Here is a 12,028-nt window from a genome sequence, read left to right on the forward strand (position 1 = left end):
TAGCAGGTAATTACACTTTTATGCACTTTTAAAAGTATGAAATATTATAAAATAACCCCTAGTATCTAGCTTCAGCGTTAACGCTAAGACACTATTAAACTATAAAGCAGAAGTACGGTATATAATGGGAAGCTACCTTCTGGAAGTAATATGCAGATCGTTATTGTAGACTAATGACACATTAGGTTGTAGTTAGTTATGACAGATTATAGTATGGTACCGTTTATTACTGTACTGCTTATAATGTTAGATCTTGCAGTTTAAAGGGAATGAGAGTGAAGAACCCCATCATAGCTGTAATGCTTTGGCCATAATTGGGGATAGGGCCACCAGTGTCCCATAACCAAGTCCATAACCATAGAATTGATAGGGTCCATCTTTCAAATTTAGGGCCGACATCTGCAAGGGCCAAGTTGCAGCCGTAGCTCAGACTTAAGACCTGCTTGATTTGTAGGACAACTATTTGACCGAAATTAGAATCAGTCCCATTCGTAGTGTATTGCTTATGTTTACTTCTTGGTCTTAGGGATAGGAAATCTGACACTGTTGGGAAGTCCTCTGGGTGATTTGTGCCAAGTGCCAACCTCCATCTCAGCGACATGTGAGATGCTGTTGTGTAAGAATTAGGTTGCGGCTCCATGTTGAGTTCTCTCGTCGTGTCCCAGGTTGGAGATTCTTCAATCGAGTGTCCTGGTTCTCTAGTTGGGACCGGAGCTGCTGAGCAGTATTTAGAAGTTGTAGATTCTTCTATGTTTATAGCACCGGAGAATGCAGACTTGATTTCTTCAGTGAGTGTTGCTGTTTGGCGGTCCAGTCGTTCTCCTAAGACCCTAAGTATGTCTCTGAGGGTAATCTCCATGACGGCTTCCCCAAAGTCGATTCCCTTGTATCACAAACGGTTTAGAATATCCTGCAGAGTGACACAGTGATGTTTGCTGTGTGGTGTAGGCTGTTATTACCCGGATAGCCACGCCCCCCCCCCATGGCTCCATTTTTAACGACTCAATGGAAATGAGCCCTAAATAGGTTCTGGATGTGAAAGAGACAACTACATTATAATATAATGCTAAAAGCTATCTTTCCTGTGATTTCTCTTCACGACAGTGAGATTCTTTATTATCTGGCCATAGTATCTTGCTAACACCAAAGAAAAAACACATGTACTATATTCTATGCTGAGAACATAACTAACACCAAAATAAATGTCCTGCTACAAAACTGAGAACAAACAGGAGACAAGCTGCTTAATAGAACAATGTATTTAACATTTTCAATTGTATAACGTGTTAAATTAAAAAGAACAAAAAAACTGTCTCTAGTATTCTAATCATTTTCACTAGCTGATAAGGACAATTCCTATGGCCCTATTGGTGGAGAGGGATATACATCTGCAAACCTGACAAGAAAATTATAAAAATCTGAAGAAAAGCTCAATTCTGCCATAAACGTACTCGCACCACTGCCACTTTGTTACCCAATCAGCCAGAATTTCCTTCAACAACTAATCAATAGCAGAGAATCCAAATCAAACTGAGTTCTAAAAATGACTGTGCGGGACCTGCTACAGACTAAGAGGAAACGGTCAGAGAAGGCTCTACAGTCACCAACAAAGCGATTGCTAAAACAGGCATTAGGGATAAAAGTTGGGTTTTACTTTTAGGGCCTTAGATTTTTTTTTATATTACTTTTTATACATGGGGAAGGGAAGCTTCACTTCAATATAATGGTGAAAAGATTTTAGCCCAAACTATGCTAAATAAAGGAAAGTCTAATTTATTACTTGTTTGTTGCAATTTCGTACTAGTCCAGGACAAGTGAATCAGAGGAAATTTCCAGCATTTTTATGTTCAACATTTTTAGTGAATTGAATATTCGTCTGGCAATTATCAGATGGTTTTGCTCATTACCAGATAATTCTGCCCATTACAAGATGGTGCTGCCCAATAACAGATGGTTCTGCCCATTACCAGATAGTTCTGCCTATTATCAGATGGATCTGCTTATTATCAGATGATTCTGCTCATTACCAGATGGTGCTGCCCATTGCCAGATGGTTCTGCCTATTATCAGATGATTCTGCTCATTACCAGATAGTTCTGCCCATTATCAGATGGTTCTGCTCGATATCAGATAGTTCTGCCCATTATTAGATGGTTTTGCTCGATATCAGATGGTTCTGCTCATTACCAGATGCTTCTGCCTGTTATCAGATGTTCTACCTAATATCAGATTCTTCTGCCCATTATGTGATGGTTCTGCCCATTACCAGATAGTTTTGCAATATGCCCATTATAAGATGTTTCTGCCTGTGTTATCAGATGGTTCTGCCAATAACCAGATGGTGCTGCCTGTTATTGGATGGTTCTGCCCACTTTTTTAGATCATTCTGCGAATTACCAAATGGTTCTCTCCTTTATCAGATGCTTCTGCCCATTAACATATGGTTCTGTCTGTTATCAGATTGCTCTTCCCATTATCATATAGTTCTGCCCCTTATCAGATAGTTCTGCTTGTTATCAGATGGTTTTGTCTATTATCAGATGGCTCTGCTCATTATTTCCCTATGAAGTTTAAGGAACTTTATTATGAAATCTCATAAGATAATTGATCATTGATGAAGCTGATTGGCTGTCATTTCTTTTTTTTTTACATGCTGACAATAGCTGACGGATAGCTATTTACAAAGCACTTATTATTGTGAGCTAAAGGAAGTTTGAGGTAAAATACCTTCCTTTTTTACATAGAGATGTTTAGGTGATATTTCATTGGCAGCTTCTTTCATAGGGAGAAGCAAATTTAATAATAGAAGTAAATTGGATTTTTTTTTAAATTGCATGCTTTGGGGCCGATTTATCAATGTCTGGCCGACTGTATCATGTCCGACAGGCATCGCTGAATGCCGACAGCATACACTGTTGGCATTTAACATTGCACAAGCAGTTCTGGTGAACTGTTTGTGCAATGCCGCCCCCTGCAGATTCACGGCCAATCGGCCGCTAGCAGGGGGTGTCAATCAACCCAATCATATGAGATTGGGTGGATTGATGTCAGCAGCCTCAGAGGCAGCGGACCAGTTAAGGAGCCGCTGCCAATACCTCTTCCTATACTAGCAAGTACCATGCCAGCCTTTCCCACTGCTAATACCTCTTCCTATACTAGCAAGTACCATGCCAGCCTTTCGCACTGCTAATACCTCTTCCTATACTAGCAAGTATCATGCCAGCCTTACCCGCTGCTAATACCTCTTCCTATACTAGCAAGTATCATACCAGCCTTACCCGCTGCTAATACCTCTTCCTATACTAGCAAGTATCATGCCAGCCTTTCCCGCTGCTAATACCTCTTACTATACTAGCAAGTGTCATGCCAGCCTTAACTGCTGCCAATACCTCTTACTATACTAGCAAGTGTCATGCCAGCCTTACCTGCTGCTAATACCTCTTCCTATACTAGCAAGTGTCATGCCAGCCTTAGCTGCTGCTAATACCTCTTCCTATACTAGCAAGTATCATGCCAGCCTTACCTGCTGCTAATACCTCTTCCTATACTAGTATCATGCCAACCTTACCCACTGCTAATACCTCTTCCTATACTAGCAAGTATCATGCCAGCCTTTCCCGCTGCTAATACCTCTTCCTATACTAGCAAGTGTCATGCCAGCCTTTCCCGCTGCTAATACCTCTTCCTATACTAGCAAGTGTCATGCCAGCCTTACCTGCTGCTAATACCTCTTCCAATACTAGCAAGTGTCATGCCAGCCTTACCTGCTGCTAATACCTCTTCCTATACAAGCAAGTATTATGCCAGCCTTTCCCGCTGCTAATACCTCTTCCTATACTAGCAAGTATCATGCCAGCCTTACCCGCTGCTAATACCTCATCCTATACTAGTATCATGCCAACCTTACCCGCTGCTAATACCTCTTCCTATACTAGCAAGTATCATGCCAGCCGTACCCACTGCAACGTTTACCAAACTTCATACTTTCTGAAATAAAAATTCCCAGGTCCTGTTTCTCTTTAGTTACTATCAGTAAAATACCATTGTGTGAGTAATTAAACTTTAACTGCATCCTAAATACATAATTCTACATTTGTGTTAACTTTCAGTTCCCACTGTGTCTGTTCTTCCAGTTTTTAATATTACTAAACATGTGATCTACATTTCCTGGAATATGATTTTGTATCTTCTGCAAAAAGATGCACTTTCCTTTGAAACCTAATTCCAAAAATATTTGCTCGAACAAAACAGACACTTGACCCCTGAGGAACACCACTAGTGACAGCCCCCTCCTTTGGATGTACTCCATTAACTAACACACTCTGATGTCTACCCTAAAAGAGACACTGAACCCAATTTTTTTCTTTCGTGATTCAGATAGAGCATGAAATTTTAAGCAACTTTCTAATTTACTCCTGTTATCAAATTTTCTTCATTCTCTTGATATCTTTATTTGAATTGCAAGAATGTAAGTTTAGATGCCATCCCATTTTTGGTGAACAACCTGGGTTGTTCTTACTGATTGGTGGATAAATTTATCCGCCAATCAAAAAGTGCTGTCCGGAGGTCTGAACCAAAAACATAGCTTAGATTCCTTCTTTTTCAAATAAAAATAGCAAGAGAATGAAGAAAAAATTATAATAGGAGTAAATTAGAAAAATTGCATGCTCTATTTTAAAGGGATCATGGAACCAAACATTTTTCTTTCATGACATAATGAGAGAGCACAGTTTTAAACTTTCCAATTTACTTCTATTATAAAATTTGCATAATTCCTTTGGTATCCTTTGTTGAAGGAGCAGCAATCTGCTACTGCAATGTAGTGCTTTGCTTCTGCTCAGCCTACCTAAGTATGCTTTTCAACAAAAAGATACTAAAAGGCACACTATATGATAATGGACTGGTGAAGGAAAATTGTTTCTAGTAGCTACAAAATAAAATTTACCATATAAGCTAAAGGGAAAGTTTACCCAAAAAATATTGTGTGCTTTAAATGGGACAAACTCTTTGAGATGGTAATATAAAATGATAAATCGTATATATATATAAATCTGCAATATTTATGTTGTCCCCTTTTCCTGTGATTCCATAATGAAATTGTGAGCTTTTCAGTTCATTAGAAATGGAAGTGCAGAACACTTATATCCCACACAGCCATTGGCTGCACACTCTAGTGACCTATTTATAACTGTCCCTAATTGGCCACAGCAGAGAAGGTAACCTAAGTTACAACATGGCAGCTCCCATTATTTTATAGACACTAAAACTTTACACTTATTTTGTCAATATTTAAACAGCTAATGAAACTTTAAAAAATACATTTACATATTAATTTGTTCCCAGTGATCTATTTTACCTGCTGTGGTGTAGTGTATGAAATGGTTTATAATTAGCGCCTTAAACCTTATTTTGACATTCGAAATAGCTGTTTTAGCCTGTAGTACCCCTTCCTATACCGAATGTTTCTATAGTTAAATGGACAGTCTTGTTGATTTATTTATTTTTTGTTTAAAAATATAGATAACACCTTTACTACCCATTCCTCAGCTTTACACAACCAACATTGTTATATTAATATACTTTATAACCTCTAAACCTCTGCCTGTTTCTAAGCCCCTGCAAGCTGCCCTTATCTCAGTGCATTTTTTCAGCTTTTCATAGCCAAGCAGTACTAGTTCATGTGTGTCATATATATATAACATTGCGCTCACTCCTGTGGACTTATTTAGTCAGCACTAATTGGCTAAAATGCAAGTTTGTAAAAAGAACTGAAATAAGGGGGCAGTCTGCAGAGGCTTAGATACAAGGTTATCACAGAGGTAAAATCTATATTAATATAACTGTGTTGTTTATGCAAAACTGGAGAATAGGTAATACATTGATTATATTTTTAAACAATAAAAAATTCTGGTGTAGACTGTCCCTTTATGGGAAAAGCAATTTCTTTCCTAAGATATGGTGAGTCCATGGCTTGAGTAATTACTGTTGGGAATAAGCAATTTTACAATATACTGTCCCTTAACACTAACCCTGGTCTTCCACACTGTACAACTGCAAATCTTCTTTATCCCTAACACTGGCTGATACCGGATAATTGTCATGCACATTAGAATTCCCTCATTGCATTAATTGTGGCATCATATTCATGTATCTGGCAGATGTTTACAATTATGCTTAATTTCTTAAAAAATAAAACCGTAGCACAACCTTCTATGCCCCTTTGATACCTTTGTATATTGAGAAAGCTTGAATTTGTACCAATGCCTGGATAACAAGTTTCATTTTAAACAGGAAAGGATATAATTGTCCTGGTGTAATACTAAATGCATTATATGTGTGTGTTCAACTGATACTCCGGGAATAAAAGAGAAAATAACAGACACTGTGTAGACATAGAAATCAAGAAAATATTTCTTTTAATTCTGCAAGACAGGTATCATATGAATGCTGTACACACATCTGCCCCGTATGTTGGGGAGACAAAGTTACAGTCGCTACAGACTATTGAACAACCGGATACAACTGTACTTGTAACAATTGTGCACCATGGTACCAAACCAAAAGCAGATCATGAAAGCTTGAGAAAAAAAAATTACTTGTCACCAGTAGTGTCACTCTACGTGTGAGAAAGTAAAAACAAAATGCTAATAGTTCGAGCTTTATAAAACGGAGGTTTAGACACTATTCAGTTAAAGGGACAGTCTAGTCAAAAGTAAACTTGTATGATTCCGATAGGGCATGTCATTTTAAACAACTTTACAATTTACTTTTATCAAGTTTGCTTTGTTCTCTTGGTATTCTTTGTTGAAAGCTTAAAGCTAGGTAGGCTCATATACTAAATTATAACCCCTTGAAGGCCACCTCTTATATCAATGCGTTTTGACAGTTTTTCACAGCTAGACAGCGCTAGTTCATGTGCGCCATACAGATAACATTGTGCTCACTCCCGCAGAGTTATTTATGAGTCAGCAGTGATTGGCTAAAATGCAAGTCTGTCGATAAAACTGAAATAAGGGGGCAGTCTGCAGAGGATTAGATACAAGGTAATAACTGTGTTGGTTATGCAAAACAGGGGAATAGGTAATAAAGGAATTATTTATCTTTTTAAACAATACGAATTCTGGAGTAGACTGTCCCTTTAATATCACTCTCATACCAACGAAAAATATACGTGGGAAAAAGATTACAAAAAAAAGCTTCATAGTAAAGGGGTTAACGACTGCTCCATGTCATACAGTGGGTCAAGCAGAGCTTGTGACAATTTCTGTGCATGTAAGAGCAGCAAGGTGACACATAAACCCCTCAGAAACCTGAAACGTTTTAAACATTTAACCCACTTTACTACAGATAACATTCTAGGCACTGATATTAAAAGGGACATGAAAAGCAGTTTTTTTTTTTTACTTTCGTTTTTCAGATAGAGAATACAGTTTAAAAAATATTTTCCCATTTACTTCTATTATCAAATTTGCTTTGTACTTATGCTATTCTTTGTTGAAGAGCCATCTTGATAGGTAGCGTGCACGTCTGGAGCAGTGCATGGCAGGAAATAGTGCTGCAATCTAGTGCTTTTGCTAATGTATAGCATTGTTGCAAAACTGCTGCTATATAGTGCTGCAGATACGTGCACACTCCGGAACTTACCATCCTGCTTTTCAACAAAGGATAACTGAAAAACAAATACAATTTGGTAATAGAAGAAAATTGGGAAAGTTGTTTAAAAATGGTATGTTCTCTTCGAATCATGAAATAATTGGGTTTTATGTCCCTTTAAGTGTAGTTCATGCAAAGTTTCCAAGCTCCTTTGTAGATTGTTAAAATGACAAAAAAGTGCTGTACCGGGGGGGGGGGGGGAATTCAAGGAACGAGGAGCAAGTTTGTACTGAATATGATTTCAAAACCTGATTGCGTAGGATACATTCTTACATATGAGTAGATCGTCCAAAAATGGACGAACATGCCCAAATGATAGCAAATATTATTGCATAATTGTATTTATTGCATTGTGCCTGTCACAGCACTTCTGGTGACAAGTAATTCTAATGTGATAAAACCTGCTAAACTCTACAGTAGGATTGGTTTGTAGAACACTAAACATAATTCTATATCTTTGTGAAACCATTTACCTAGCTATGTAAGTTCCTTGAGACACCATAAAGACAACGCATTTCACACAAACAGTCAGTACCAAAGTTACACACTGAATCAAGAGAAAAACTGCATCTTACGAACCAGAATAAATAGAGCTGTATTGTGAAAAGAAAAAAAACAGTAATTAACAATAACTGCAATATTTATTCCTTTTAAAAGTAGCGTAAAATGAAAACACACATACATCACAAAATTAAGAACTGGTTCTGAAAAATACCAGCCTGGGCGATAAATGTGCAAATCATTTCAAAGTCCCAAAGAATAAATTCAAATGTAATTCATTTTGTTGGAAATACATTGGAAGCAAACTTGTCCTGTTACAAAAAGCACGTAACAGCCTAAATCCTTTTCTGTCCAGCAGAGAGGGAGGACATCACACAGACATTACTTTCTATGTCAATATAACAACAATACATAAAAGATGTGCAAGCTGAAATTCAGACCGTTTTCTTTTTAAATCCTTTTTCAAGGTAGCTGTGACTTTATATACAAAAAGGGTTTTAGACTGTGGAACGTAACTGGACGTTTTGGCTCTATATTTTGAATGGCAATTCCACACTTCATTGCTTTTTTCAACAGAATAAAAAAAAAAAAATTAAGAATTCAAAATGTTAAGACAAAAGAGAAAACAAAAATAAACAACTCCCGTCCACTATATTAAAAGGGACATAATACTCATATGCTAAATCACTTGAAAATGATGCAGTATAACTGTAAAAAGCTGACAGGAAAATATCACCTTAGTATCTCTATGTAAAAAAAAGGAAGATATTTTAACTCACAACTTCCTCAGCTCACCAGAGAAAGTTCTGTTAAAAGTTATATTCAGCTGCTGCCCAGCTGTAGGTAAAAAAATAAAATAAAAAGAAATGAACAGCAGCCAATCAGCATCAGCAGTGTTGAGGTCATGAACTCTTTTACTGTGATCTCATGAGATTTGATTTACCTCTCGTGAGATGTCATGGCAAACTTTCTTAAAGGGACATGAAACCCAAAAAAAATTCTTTTGTGATTCAGATAGAGAATACAATTTTAAAAAACTTTCTAATTTACTTCTACTATCTAATTTGTTTAATTCTCTTGGTATGCTTTGTTGAAGGAGTAGCAATGCACTAATGGTTTCTAACTGAACACATGTGGTGAGCCAATGACAATCAGTATATATACACAGCCACCAATCAGCAGCTAGATCCTAGGTTCTCTGCTACTCCTGAACTTTCCTAGATAAACCTTTCAGCAAAGAATAACAAGAGAAGGAAGCAAATTAAATAAAAGAAGTAAATTGGAACGTTGTTTAAAACTGTATTCTCTATCTGAATCATGAAATAATTTTTTGGGGTTTCATGTCCCTTTAAACTGAATAGGGAAACAACATGAGAGTGCACTAGGCTCAATCCCTTAGCTGTCCCGAGACAGGCATACTGATTTGCTGCTTAGAAGTCCTTTACAATGTGGCTACTGAGGAACTTTTGAGGTAAAATATATTTCTTTTTTACATAGAGATGTTCAGTTGATATTTTCTAGTCAGCTTTTTACAGCTATGCGGCATCACTTTCAAGTGTTTCAACATTTGGGTATTATGGCCCTTTAATGACCAGTTCAGAAAGCCACAGATAATTCTACAACTGGTTGCATCAAATTCGAGTAACCCTAAACTTGTAATAAATGCAATAAATTTTGCTAAACAAAATAATAAAATTCACTACACCCCAGTGGAATTTACAGTCAAGATCCAAAACAATATGACAATATCTTGTTCTCTCACAGAGTAATTTTAGAGGTATAAAAATAAAAACGATCATGTAGTCTTAACACTGAAATCAAAAGGGTGTATATAAGCACATTACAAACATGGTTAAGTACACAGATATCTTTATGAAAGACATTACCATATGGCCTCATTCATAGGCGCAAGTGTAGAAGAAAACCATCTGGGGAAGCACACTAATCCTTACAACAATACGTCATTTAGAAGACAAGCCTGAAAGGCTAAATTGTTGTTATTTGCATATTACAGCTAATAGGGCAGAAGAAGCAGATATTAAAAACTGTACTATAGAGGCACAACCATAAGTACTTGTTTAAACGCCTTTATACAGGTAGCCAAAAGCGAAGTCTTAGCTTGGTTTTTAAATGTATTCTGCACACCACCCAGCTTATGAAAATGAACATGGTCTTGCTCAACCCTCAAAAGATGTCAAGAAGCATGGCCTTGCTCACTGCCCAGCATATGAAAATAAGCATGGTCTTATTAAACATCCAAAAGATGCCAAGAAGCATGGTCTAGCTCACTGCCCAGAAGATGCAAATAAGCATGGTCTAGCTCACTGCCCAGAAGATGCCAATAAGCATGGTCTAGCTCACTGCCCAGAAGATGCCAATAAGCATGGTCAAGCTTACTGCCCAGAAGATGTCAATAAGCATCGTCTAGCTCACTGCCCAGAAGATGCCAATAAGCATGGCCTTGCTCACTGCCCAGCAGATACCCATAAGCATGGCCGTTCTCACCGCCCACAGATGCCCATAAGCATGGCCTTGTTCACTGCCCAGCACATGAAAATAAGCATGGTCTTGCTCACTGCCCAGAAGATGCCAATAAGCATGGCCTTGTTCACTGTCCAGAAGATGCCAAAAGGCATGGTTTAGCTCACCGCCCAAAAGATACCAATAAGCATGGGCTTGTTCACTGCCCAGAAGATGACAATAAGCATGACTTTTAGCTCACTGTCCAGAAGATGCCCATAAGCATGGCTTTGCTCACTACCCAGAAGATTCCATTAAGCATAGCAAGCTAGTAGCCTCACATAGAACAATGTGTGCAGAAAGCATATGATTAACATTCAGGTGAATTTTATAAAGCTTGTTTAAGGCTTATTTTTTTCCTAACAAGTGTTATGGAACCATACAACAGAAACAAACTTGTCTTGTCTGCCCTACAGAATTAACCTTTTAAAGCCGTTATGCCGTTCCATTCCGTCATAATTAGACTGGGCTTTAAAGCCGTTATGACGGAATGGAACGTCATAACTAACGGCTGTCCTGAAGCCTTCTGTGCTTCAGGGATTTAATCGCGGTCTGGAGGGCGTTCCTAGGATTGTAGGGACGCCCCCCAGATGCGATCCAATAATTGAAATCTCGCGATCGTATGCACGATCGCGTAGTTTCAATTTGTCTACATCGGAACAGTTGTTCCGATGTAGGCACTTTAACCCTGTCACGAAAGGGTTAATTATTTATGTATTATCAGGCATAATAGCCAGAAAGGGGGTCTAGGACTGGCAAATGGATCACCTTTGTATATTTCTTAACTTGGTTAACAGATAGGAATTGTGAAAAGGAAATAAACGCACCTTTAGACTCAAGAACTAGATATCTGCAGTTGGCCTCATTAAGAGTAAAAAGCACCAAGACAGGAAAGTACTTGAATAGAATTTAAGCTTTGTAAATTAACATATTCCTATGGACCTACAATTGTATCTGGTTAATTATTCTGAAAAATTAAATCACCTTTTAACTGTAAAATACGTACACCAGTGAAGCCATAGAATTAGATGGAATAAAACACTAATATAGTAAAAAGAAGGCCTTCATACAAAGCATTTAGTACACAGCAAGTGTCAGGATGCCGGGGTGGTAAAGCATGGCATCGGGCACTAGGACCCATGTGTCGTGAGGCAGAGTAGGGGTATTTTAAGTTCAGGAACCCACTATTACTTAAAAAAGAAGGTAGCAAGTAACGAAGAGGAAACAGGCTTCCAGGAAATGCAAGATAGCGGTCCCTCTAAACTATCAGGTGGCAGCTGCGCACCTAACATGATCCTACATGAAAAATACACTATGGGCCACTGCACTGACAAATGCACCAGGCTAGAGTCTC

Source organism: Bombina bombina, chromosome 10 (genome assembly GCF_027579735.1).
Source record: "Bombina bombina isolate aBomBom1 chromosome 10, aBomBom1.pri, whole genome shotgun sequence".
NCBI lineage: Eukaryota > Metazoa > Chordata > Amphibia > Anura > Bombinatoridae > Bombina > Bombina bombina.